This window comes from Palaemon carinicauda, chromosome 43 (assembly GCF_036898095.1).
Source record: "Palaemon carinicauda isolate YSFRI2023 chromosome 43, ASM3689809v2, whole genome shotgun sequence".
In the NCBI taxonomy this organism is placed as follows: Eukaryota; Metazoa; Arthropoda; class Malacostraca; order Decapoda; family Palaemonidae; genus Palaemon; species Palaemon carinicauda.
This window is the reverse complement of record NC_090767.1, coordinates 58178857-58189373: the sequence shown is the minus strand read 5'-3', so window position 1 is coordinate 58189373 and position 10517 is coordinate 58178857. Positions and strand designations below refer to the sequence as shown.

The following is a 10517-nucleotide window of genomic DNA, read 5'->3' as shown; positions in this document are numbered from 1 at the left end:
ACTGTTTCTTTTTAAAGCTTTTTAAACATTTCCTGGTTTCTTCGTCCATTGGAATAAACTGTAATCAGCCCAGACCTTAATGATAGACCCCATGTCTAATCTAGGTCTATGTCATTCACATTCATGTAGAGGTTTTCATTCACATACTTCCGTCTTTATATATTGCATTGCAAAATCAATAATATTTGCTTTTAATTTCCACTATCATTCAATTTCAGATTTTTTTTGACATAAAAAAGTTGCCAAAACCCAATTGCTTTTGAGTACTTCGCTTGTATCTTATTCAAATTTAACTGTCCATGTTTTGTAACATACGTTTCGTAATTCATTATTAATATTTCATACATTGTTATATAAAGACTATGAAAAATATTTGCACAATAATGCCAGAAGAAAATAATTTGCATATATACACAGTTAAAAGCAGCTTGCAATTGTCTTGAAATATATAATCTTTGTTGTTATTCAGTGTTTAATGTTTTCATCTCTTCAAATTATCTAGTTAATGTATTTGTACTCCTCATATTTAATATAATTTTACTATGTTTAATGTATGCATATTGATTTTGCCAATATAACGACCATACGTTTAGCTGTTATAATATTCCTCGTATATAATTTTTCCAGTACTCCCTTTATAGTTATATGGTAAGCAACAATATCTCTATAGGAATTAGTATATTACTAATTTATTTGTTCAGACCTCAGTGATATGAGGAGGGTATAGTAACTGTAATTCTGCGATCTTGAATCTCGTTTTCCATGATGCCCATTTTCTATATTAATGGTAAACTGTGATATACTTTACAGACTGATGATGATGATGTAAGTTCTGTATTCTTGGATGGAATCTACTGAAGCAGTAAGGTGGGACCCCTGGCCGTCCCTCCTATATAGAGGAAAGTAATGAATTTGAAGACTATGTCCAGTAATTCAGAATAAATATACTACCTGGCAACTTTTAGCCACCATTTCAAAATTCTGGCCAGTCATACCACCCATATATGCTACTACAATTGTTCAAAATCTTTGCTTGCTGTACAAAAAGAATACAATTGTATCATTTCTGTGGGTCAAAATAAAATTACAAAATAAACATCATTACTTTTTATTATTCCAAAAATATTTTAAAACTGAGATACTGTTTTGTCGCAGCCTCGAAAAAAAAAAAAATAAATAAATAAAAAAATAAATAATAATATTTTCTTTGAATTTTTACAATTATGGATCCAGATGTTACGTAATTTTGCCCTGGATTTACCAGCGTCTTTTGATTGATTTCTTCGGTGTCGACGATCCTCCTCTTGTCTCAGACTCTTTGCAATCTTCTGGTATGAGAATGCTCCAACGCGGAGTTATCTGCTTAGACCTATACCTGAAACATATGAAATATCACAATTAGTTAACAAATTTGAGAATATTTGCATAGTGAATTAAATGCTATTTGTTTTATAATATACATTTTAACCCTTTTAAGAGACTAAAACACAAAACGAAAATGCTCTAAAATGCTATTTGTTTTGTAGTTTCTTATACGAGTCTCTTAAATCCTATTGGTTTTGTTTTTTAGTCTCTTAAATAGCATTTACTGGACTAGAAAACAAATGCTCTTAAATGCTATTTGTTTTGTAGTCTGATTTATTTTGGTTATGTAGTCTCTTAAATGCTATTTTAGAGACTACAAAACAAATAGCATTTTAGAGCATTTTTTTGTTTTGTTTTTTAGACTACAAAACCAAAATAAATCAGACTACAATACAAGTAGCATTTAAGAGCATTTGTTTTCTAGTCTCGTAAATGCTGTTTTGTAGTCTAATTTATTTTGGTTTCGTAGTCTCTTAAATGCTATTTAAGACTACAAAACAAAACCAATAGCATTTAAGCGACTCATATAAGAAACTACAAAACAAATAGCATTAAAGAGACTATGCAATATTTCACTATATTACATAAATACTGAACATTTCTATCAATGGAATTTTGGTTGGTCAATATAACATATATTTGTTCCTATCTTGGTTTTAAATAACCCATTTGGTCCATGTTAACGACACAAGGCCTATTACAAATGATATAATACATCACCTATATTTAACGTTAGGCCTAGTGTAAATGATATACATTAGGCCTACTGAAAAATGGTATATTATAGTGTATTAGATTGCATATGTAATTATCTCCTATTTAGATAAAGTATTTTTCATCTTTCTAAAACTCTTATTAAAGAACATAATTACAATATACGCAATATCATATCGTTATTTGTTGTAGTCTTAAATACGTAATATTATATTTGCTGTAGTCTTACCTGGGACAAAATGTGTATTAAAAAACAAAAATAGGAACAAAGAAATAGTTAAGTCATTAAAAACACTACATATGTGAAACGGACAAGTTTCATTAAAACAGAGAAAAGGCTAATGAGGCTCCAAAATACATATGTTAACCATTAAAACTGTCCCAAAAATTAATGTATTTTAATGACTCGAGAAGACAAAGAAAGGAGAATGGGAGTATTGAGGCAAGAGAAAATGTGAGTATTGAGAAACTGGGAGTATTGAGGCAAGAGAAAATGTGAGTATTGAGAAACTGGGAGTATTGAGACAAGAGAAACTGAGTATTAAGAAACTGTGAGTATTGAGGCAAGAGAAACTGTGAGTATTGAGAAACTGGGAATATTGAGACAAGAGAAAATGTGAGTATTGAGAAACTGGGAGTATTGAGGCAAGAGAAAATGTGAGTATTGAGAAACTGGGAGTATTGAGACAAGAGAAACTGAGTATTGAGAAACTGTGAGTATTGAGGCAAGAGAAACTGTGAGTATTGAGAAACTGGGAGTATTGAGACAAGAGAAAATGTGAGTATTGAGAAACTGGGAGTATTGAGGCAAGAGAAAATGTGAGTATTGAGAAACTGGGAGTATTGAGGCAAGAGAAAATGTGAGTATTGAGAAACTGGGAGTATTGAGACAAGAGAAACTGAGTATTGAGAAACTGTGAGTATTGAGGCAAGAGAAACTGTGAGTATTGAGAAACTGGGAGTATTGAGACAAGAGAAACTGTGAGTATTAAGAAACTGTGAGTATTGAGAAACAGGGAGTATTGAGGCAAGAGAAAGTGTGAGTATTGAGAAACTGGGAGTATTGAGGCAAGAGAAACTGTGAGTAGTGAGAAACTGTGAGTATTGAAGCAAGAGAAAATGTGAGTATTGAGAAACTGGGAGTATTGAGACAAGAGAAACTGTGAGTATTGAGACAAGAGAAACTGTGAGTATTGAGACAAAAGAAACTGGGAGTATTGAAAAACTAGGAGTATTGAGACAAGAGAAACTGAGTATTGAGAAACTGTGAGTATTGAGAAACTGGGAGTATTGAGGCAAGAGAAAATGTGAGTATTGAAAAACTGGGAGTATTGAGACAAGAGAAACTGAGTATTGAGAAACTGTGAGTATTGAGAAACTGGGAGTATTGACACAAGAGAAACTGGGAGTATTGAGACAAGAGAAAATGTGAGTATTGAGAAACTGGGAGTATTGAGACAAGAGAAACTGAGTATTGAGAAACTGAGTATTGAGAAACTGTGAGTATTGAGGCAAGAGAAAATGAGAGTATTGAGAAACTGGGAGTATTGAGACAAGAGAAACTGTGAGTATTGAGAAACTGGGAGTATTGAGAAACTGGGAGTATTGAGGCAAGAGAAAATGTGAGTATTGAGAAACTGGGAGTATTGAGGCAAGAGAAACTGTGAGTATTGAGAAACTGGGAGTATTGAGGCAAGAGAAAATGTGAGTATTGAGAAACTGGGAGTATTGAGACAAGAGAAACTGGGTATTGAGAAACTGTGAGTATTGAGGCAAGAGAAACTGTGAGTATTGAGAAACTGGGAGTATTGAGACAAGAGAAACTGTGAGTATTAAGAAACTGTGAGTATTGAGAAACAGGGAGTATTGAGGCAAGAGAAAATGTGAGTATTGAGAAACTGGGAGTATTGAGGCAAGAAAAACTGTGAGTATTGAGAAACTGTGAGTATTGAGGCAAGAGAAAATGTGAGTATTGAGAAACTGGGAGTATTGAGACAAGAGAAACTGAGTATTGAGAAACTGTGAGTATTGAGGCAAGAGAAAATGTGAGTATTGAGAAACTGGGAGTATTGAGACAAGAGAAACTGTGAGTATTGAGACAAGAGAAACTGGGAGTATTGAAAAACTAGGAGCATTGAGACAAAAGAAACTGAGTATTGGGAAACTGTGAGTATTGAGAAACTGGGAGTATTGAGGCAAGAGAAAATGTGAGTATTGAAAAACTGGGAGTATTGAGACAAGAGAAACTGAGTATTGAGAAACTGTGAGTATTGAGAAACTGGGAGTATTGAGACAAGAGAAACTGGGAGTATTGAGACAAGAGAAAATGTGAGTATTGAGAAACTGGGAGTATTGAGACAAGAGAAACTGAGTATTGAGAAACTGAGTATTGAGAAACTGTGAGTATTGAGGCAAGAGAAAATGTGAGTATTGAGAAACTGGGAGTATTGAGACAAGAAAAACTGTGAGTATTGAGAAACTGGGAGTATTGAGAAACTGGGAGTATTGAGGCAAGAGAAAATGTGAGTATTGAGAAACTGGGAGTATTGAGGCAAGAGAAACTGTGAGTATTGAGAAACTGTGAGTATTGAGGCAAGAGAAAATGTGAGTATTGAGAAACTGGGAGTATTGAGACAAGAGAAACTGAGTATTGAGAAACTGTGAGTATTGAGAAACTGTGAGTATTGAGGCAAGAGGAAATGTGAGTATTGAGAAACTGGGAGTATTGAGGCAAGAGAAACTGTGAGTATTGAGAAACTGGGAGTATTGAGGCAAGAGAAACTGTGAGTATTGAGAAACTGGGAGTATTGAGACAAGAGAAACTGGGTATTTAGAAACTGTGAGTATTGAGGCAAGAGAAACTGTGAGTATTGAGAAACTGGGAGTATTGAGACAAGAGAAACTGTGAGTATTAAGAAACTGTGAGTACTGAGAAACAGGGAGTATTGAGGCAAGAGAAAATGTGAGTATTGAGAAACTGGGAGTATTGAGGCAAGAGAAACTGTGAGTATTGAGAAACTGTGAGTATTGAGGCAAGAGAAAATGTGAGTATTGAGAAACTGGGAGTATTGAGACAAGAGAAACTGAGTATTGAGAAACTGTGAGTATTGAGAAACTGTGAGTATTGAGGCAAGAGAAAATGTGAGTATTGAGAAACTGGGAGTATTGAGACAAGAGAAACTGTGAGTATTGAGACAAGAGAAACTGGGAGTATTGAAAAACTAGGAGTATTGAGACAAGAGAAACTGAGTATTGAGAAACTGTGAGTATTGAGAAACTGGGAGTATTGAGGCAAGAGAAAATGTGAGTATTGAGAAACTGGGAGTATTGAGACAAGAGAAACTGAGTATTGAGAAACTGTGAGTATTGAGAAACTGGGAGTATTGAGACAAGAGAAACTGGGAGTATTGAGACGAGAGAAAATGTGAGTATTGAGAAACTGGGAGTATTGAGACAAGAGAAACTGAGTATTGAGAAACTGTGAGTATTGAGGCAAGAGAAAATGTGAGTATTGAGAAACTGGGAGTATTGAGACAAGAGAAACTGTGAGTATTGAGAAACTGTGAGTATTGAGAAACTGGGAGTATTGAGGCAAGAGAAAATGTGAGTACTGAGAAACTGGGAGTATTGAGGCAAGAGAAACTGTGAGTATTGAGAAACTGGGAGTATTGAGGCAAGAGAAAATGTGAGTATTGAGAAACTGGGAGTATTGAGACAAGAGAAACTGAGTATTGAGAAACTGTGAGTATTGAGAAACTGTGAGTATTGAGGCAAGAGAAAATGTGAGTATTGAGAAACTGGGAATATTGAGACAAGAGAAACTGTGAGTATTGAGACAAGAGAAACTGGGAGTATTGAAAAACTAGGAGTATTGAGACAAGAGAAACTGAGTATTGAGAAACTGTGAGTATTGTGAAACTGGGAGTATTGAGGCAAGAGAAACTGTGAGTATTGAGAAACTGGGAGTATTGAGACAAGAGAAACTGAGTATTGAGAAACTGTGAGTATTGAGAAACTGGGAGTATTGAGACAAGAGAAACTGGGAGTATTGAGACAAGAGAAAATGTGAGTATTGAGAAACTGGGAGTATTGAGACAAGAGAAACTGAGTATTGAGAAACTGAGTATTGACAAACTGTGAGTATTGAGGCAAGAGAAAATGTGAGTATTGAGAAACTGGGAGTATTGAGACAAGAGAAACTGTGAGTATTGAGAAACTGTGAGTATTGAGAAAACGGGAGTATTGAGGCAAGAGAAAATGTGAGTATTGAGAAACTGGGAGTATTGAGGCAAGAGAAACTGTGAGTATTGAGAAACTGGGAGTATTGAGGCAAGAGAAAATGTGAGTATTGAGAAACTGTGAGTATTGAGGCAAGAGAAACTGTCAGTATTGAGAAACTGTGAGTATTGATTCAAGAGAAAATGTGAGTATTGAGAAACTGTGAGTATTGAGGCAAGAGAAACTGTGAGTATTGAGAAACTGTGAGTATTGAGGCAAGAGAAACTGTGAGTATTGAGAAACTGTGAGTATTGAGGCAAGAGAAACTGTGAGTATTGAGAAACTGTGAGTATTGGGCCAAGAGAAACTGTGAGTATTGAGAAACTGGGAGTATTGAGGCAAGAGAAAATGTGAGTATTGAGAAACTGTGAGTATTGAGGCAAAAGAAACTGTGAGTATTGAGAAACTGGGAGTATTGAGGCAAGAGAAAATGTGAGTATTGAGAAACTGTGAGTATTGAGGCAAGAGAAAATGTGAGTATTGAGAAACTGGGAGTATTCAGACAAGAGAAACTGTGAGTATTGAGAAACTGTGAGTATTGAGGAACTGGGAGTATTGAGGCAAGAGAAACTGTGAGTATTGAAAAACTGGGAGTATTGAGGCAAGAGATAATGTGAGTATTGAGAAACTGGGAGTATTGAGGCAAGAGAAACTGTGAGTATTGAGAAACTGGGAGTATTGAGGCAAGAGAAAATATGAGTATTGAGAAACTGGGAGTATTGAGACAAGAGAAACTGAGTATTGAGAAACTGGGAGTATTGAGGCAAGAGAAACTGTGAGTATTGAGAAACTGGAGTATTGAGGCAAGAGAAACTGTGAGTATTGAGAAACTGTGAGTATTGAGAAACTGGGAGTATTGAGGCAAGAGAAAATGTGAGTATTGAGAAACTGGGAGTATTGAGACAAGAGAAACTGAGTATTGAGAAACTAAGTATTGAGAAACTGTGAGTATTGAGGCAAGAGAAACTGTGAGTATTGAGAAACTGGGAGTATTGAGACAAGAGAAACTGAGTATTGAGAAACTGTGAGTATTGAGAAACTGGGAGTATTGAGACAAGAGAAACTGTGAGTATTGAGAAACTGTGAGTATTGAGAAACTGGGAGTATTGAGGCAAGAGAAAATGTGAGTATTGAGAAACTGGGAGTATTGAGACAAGAGAAACTGAGTATTAAGAAACTGTGAGTATTGAGGCAAGAGAAACTGTGAGTATTGAGAAACTGGGAGTATTGAGGCAAGAGAAACTGTGAGTATTGAGAAACTGGGAGTATTGAGGCAAGAGAAAATGTGAGTATTGAGAAACTGGGAGTATTGAGGCAAGAGAAACTGTGAGTATTGAGAAACTGGGAGTATTGAGGCAAGAGAAAATGTGAGTATTGAGAAACTGGGAGTATTGAGACAAGAGAAACTGAGTATTGAGAAACTGTGAGTATTGAGGCAAGAGAAACTGTGAGTATTGAGAAACTGTGAGTATTGAGAAACTGGGAGTATTGAGGCAAGAGAAAATGTGAGTATTGAGAAACTGGGAGTATTGAGACAAGAGAAACTGAGTATTGAGAAACTGTGAGTATTGAGAAACTGGGAGTATTGAGGCAAGAGAAAATGTGAGTATTGAGAAACTGGGAGTATTGAGACAAGAGAAACTGTGAGTATTGAGACAAGAGAAACTGGGAGTATTGAGACAAGAGAAACTGGGAGTATTGAGACAAGAGAAACTGGGAGTATTGAGAAACTGTGAGTATTGAGGCAAGAGAAACTGTGAGTATTGAGAAACTGGGAGTATTGAGGCAAGAGAAAATGTGAGTATTGAGAAACTGGGAGTATTGAGACAAGAGAAACTGGGAGTATTAAGAAACTGTGAGTATTGAGGCAAGAGAAACTGTGAGTATTGAGAAACTGTGAGTATTGAGAAACTGGGAGTATTGAGGCAAGAGAAACTGTGAGTATTGAGAAACTGGGAGTATTGAGGCAAGAGAAAAAGTGAGTATTGAGAAACTGGGAGTATTGAGGCAAGAGAAACTGGGAGTATTGGGGCAAGAGAAACTGTGAGTATTGAGAAACTGGGAGTATTGAGGCAAGAGAAAATGTGAGTATTGAGAAACTGGGAGTATTGAGACAAGAGAAACTGAGTATTGAGAAACTGTGAGTATTGAGAAACTGGGAGTATTGAGGCAAGAGAAAATGTGAGTATTGAGAAACTGGGAGTATTGAGACAAGAGAAACTGAGTATTGAGAAACTGTGAGTATTGAGACAAGAGAAACTGAGTATTGAGAAACTGTGAGTATTGAGAAACTGGAGTATTGAGACAAGAGAAACTGAGTATTGAGAAACTGTGAGTATTGAGAAACTGTGAGTATTGAGGCAAGAGAAACTGTGAGTATTGAGAAACTGTGAGTATTGAGGCAAGAGAAACTGTGAGTATTGAGAAACTGGGAGTATTGAGGCAAGAGAAAATGTGAGTATTGAGAAACTGGGAGTATTGAGACAAGAGAAACTGAGTATTGAGAAACTGTGAGTATTGAGACAAGAGAAACTGAGTATTGAGAAACTGTGAGTATTGAGGCAAGAGAAACTGTGAGTATTGAGAAACTGTGAGTATTGAGGCAAGAGAAACTGTGAGTATTGAGAAACTGTGAGTATTGAGACAAGAGAAACTGAGTATTGAGAAACTGTGAGTATTGAGACAAGAGAAACTGAGTATTGAGAAACTGTGAGTATTGAGGCAAGAGAAACTGTGAGTATTGAGAAACTGGGAGTATTGGGGCAAGAGAAAATGTGAGTATTGAGAAACTGGGAATATTGAGACAAGAGAAACTGTGAGTATTGAGACAAGAGAAACTGGGAGTATTGAAAAACTAGGAGTATTGAGACAAGAGAAACTGAGTATTGAGAAACTGTGAGTATTGTGAAACTGGGAGTATTGAGGCAAGAGAAACTGTGAGTATTGAGAAACTGGGAGTATTGAGACAAGAGAAACTGAGTATTGAGAAACTGTGAGTATTGAGAAACTGGGAGTATTGAGACAAGAGAAACTGGGAGTATTGAGACAAGAGAAAATGTGAGTATTGAGAAACTGGGAGTATTGAGACAAGAGAAACTGAGTATTGAGAAACTGAGTATTGACAAACTGTGAGTATTGAGGCAAGAGAAAATGTGAGTATTGAGAAACTGGGAGTATTGAGACAAGAGAAACTGTGAGTATTGAGAAACTGTGAGTATTGAGAAAACGGGAGTATTGAGGCAAGAGAAAATGTGAGTATTGAGAAACTGGGAGTATTGAGGCAAGAGAAACTGTGAGTATTGAGAAACTGGGAGTATTGAGGCAAGAGAAAATGTGAGTATTGAGAAACTGTGAGTATTGAGGCAAGAGATAATGTCAGTATTGAGAAACTGTGAGTATTGAGGCAAGAGAAAATGTGAGTATTGAGAAACTGTGAGTATTGAGGCAAGAGAAACTGTGAGTATTGAGAAACTGTGAGTATTGAGGCAAGAGAAACTGTGAGTATTGAGAAACTGTGAGTATTGAGGCAAGAGAAACTGTGAGTATTGAGAAACTGTGAGTATTGGGCCAAGAGAAACTGTGAGTATTGAGAAACTGGGAGTATTGAGGCAAGAGAAAATGTGAGTATTGAGAAACTGTGAGTATTGAGGCAAAGAGAAACTGTGAGTATTGAGAAACTGGGAGTATTGAGGCAAGAGAAAATGTGAGTATTGATAAACTGTGAGTATTGAGGCAAGAGAAAATGTGAGTATTGAGAAACTGGGAGTATTCAGACAAGAGAAACTGTGAGTATTGAGAAACTGTGAGTATTGAGGAACTGGGAGTATTGAGGCAAGAGAAACTGTGAGTATTGAAGAAACTGGGAGTATTGAGGCAAGAGATAATGTGAGTATTGAGAAACTGGGAGTATTGAGGCAAGAGAAACTGTGAGTATTGAGAAACTGGGAGTATTGAGGCAAGAGAAAATATGAGTATTGAGAAACTGGGAGTATTGAGACAAGAGAAACTGAGTATTGAGAAACTGTGAGTATTGAGGCAAGAAAAACTGTGAGTATTGAGAAACTGTGAGTATTGAGGCAAGAGAAACTGTGAGTATTGAGAAACTGTGAGTATTGAGAAACTGGGAGTATTGAGGCAAGAGAAAATGTGAGTATTGAGAA

The 10517-nt window shown here is 36.2% G+C and overlaps 1 protein-coding gene across 1 annotated transcript in view; it reads right to left on the bottom strand.

Moving 5' to 3' along the window:
- Positions 1-1212: 1212 nt before the first annotated feature.
- Positions 1213-10517, bottom strand: part of LOC137633606 (uncharacterized) — a 97552-nt gene continuing 88247 nt past the window's right edge. Inside the window, exon 5 of the mRNA XM_068365871.1 lies at positions 1213-1375. The gene's annotated coding sequence lies outside the window, so the exon portion shown is untranslated. The remainder of the gene's footprint in view (positions 1376-10517) is intronic.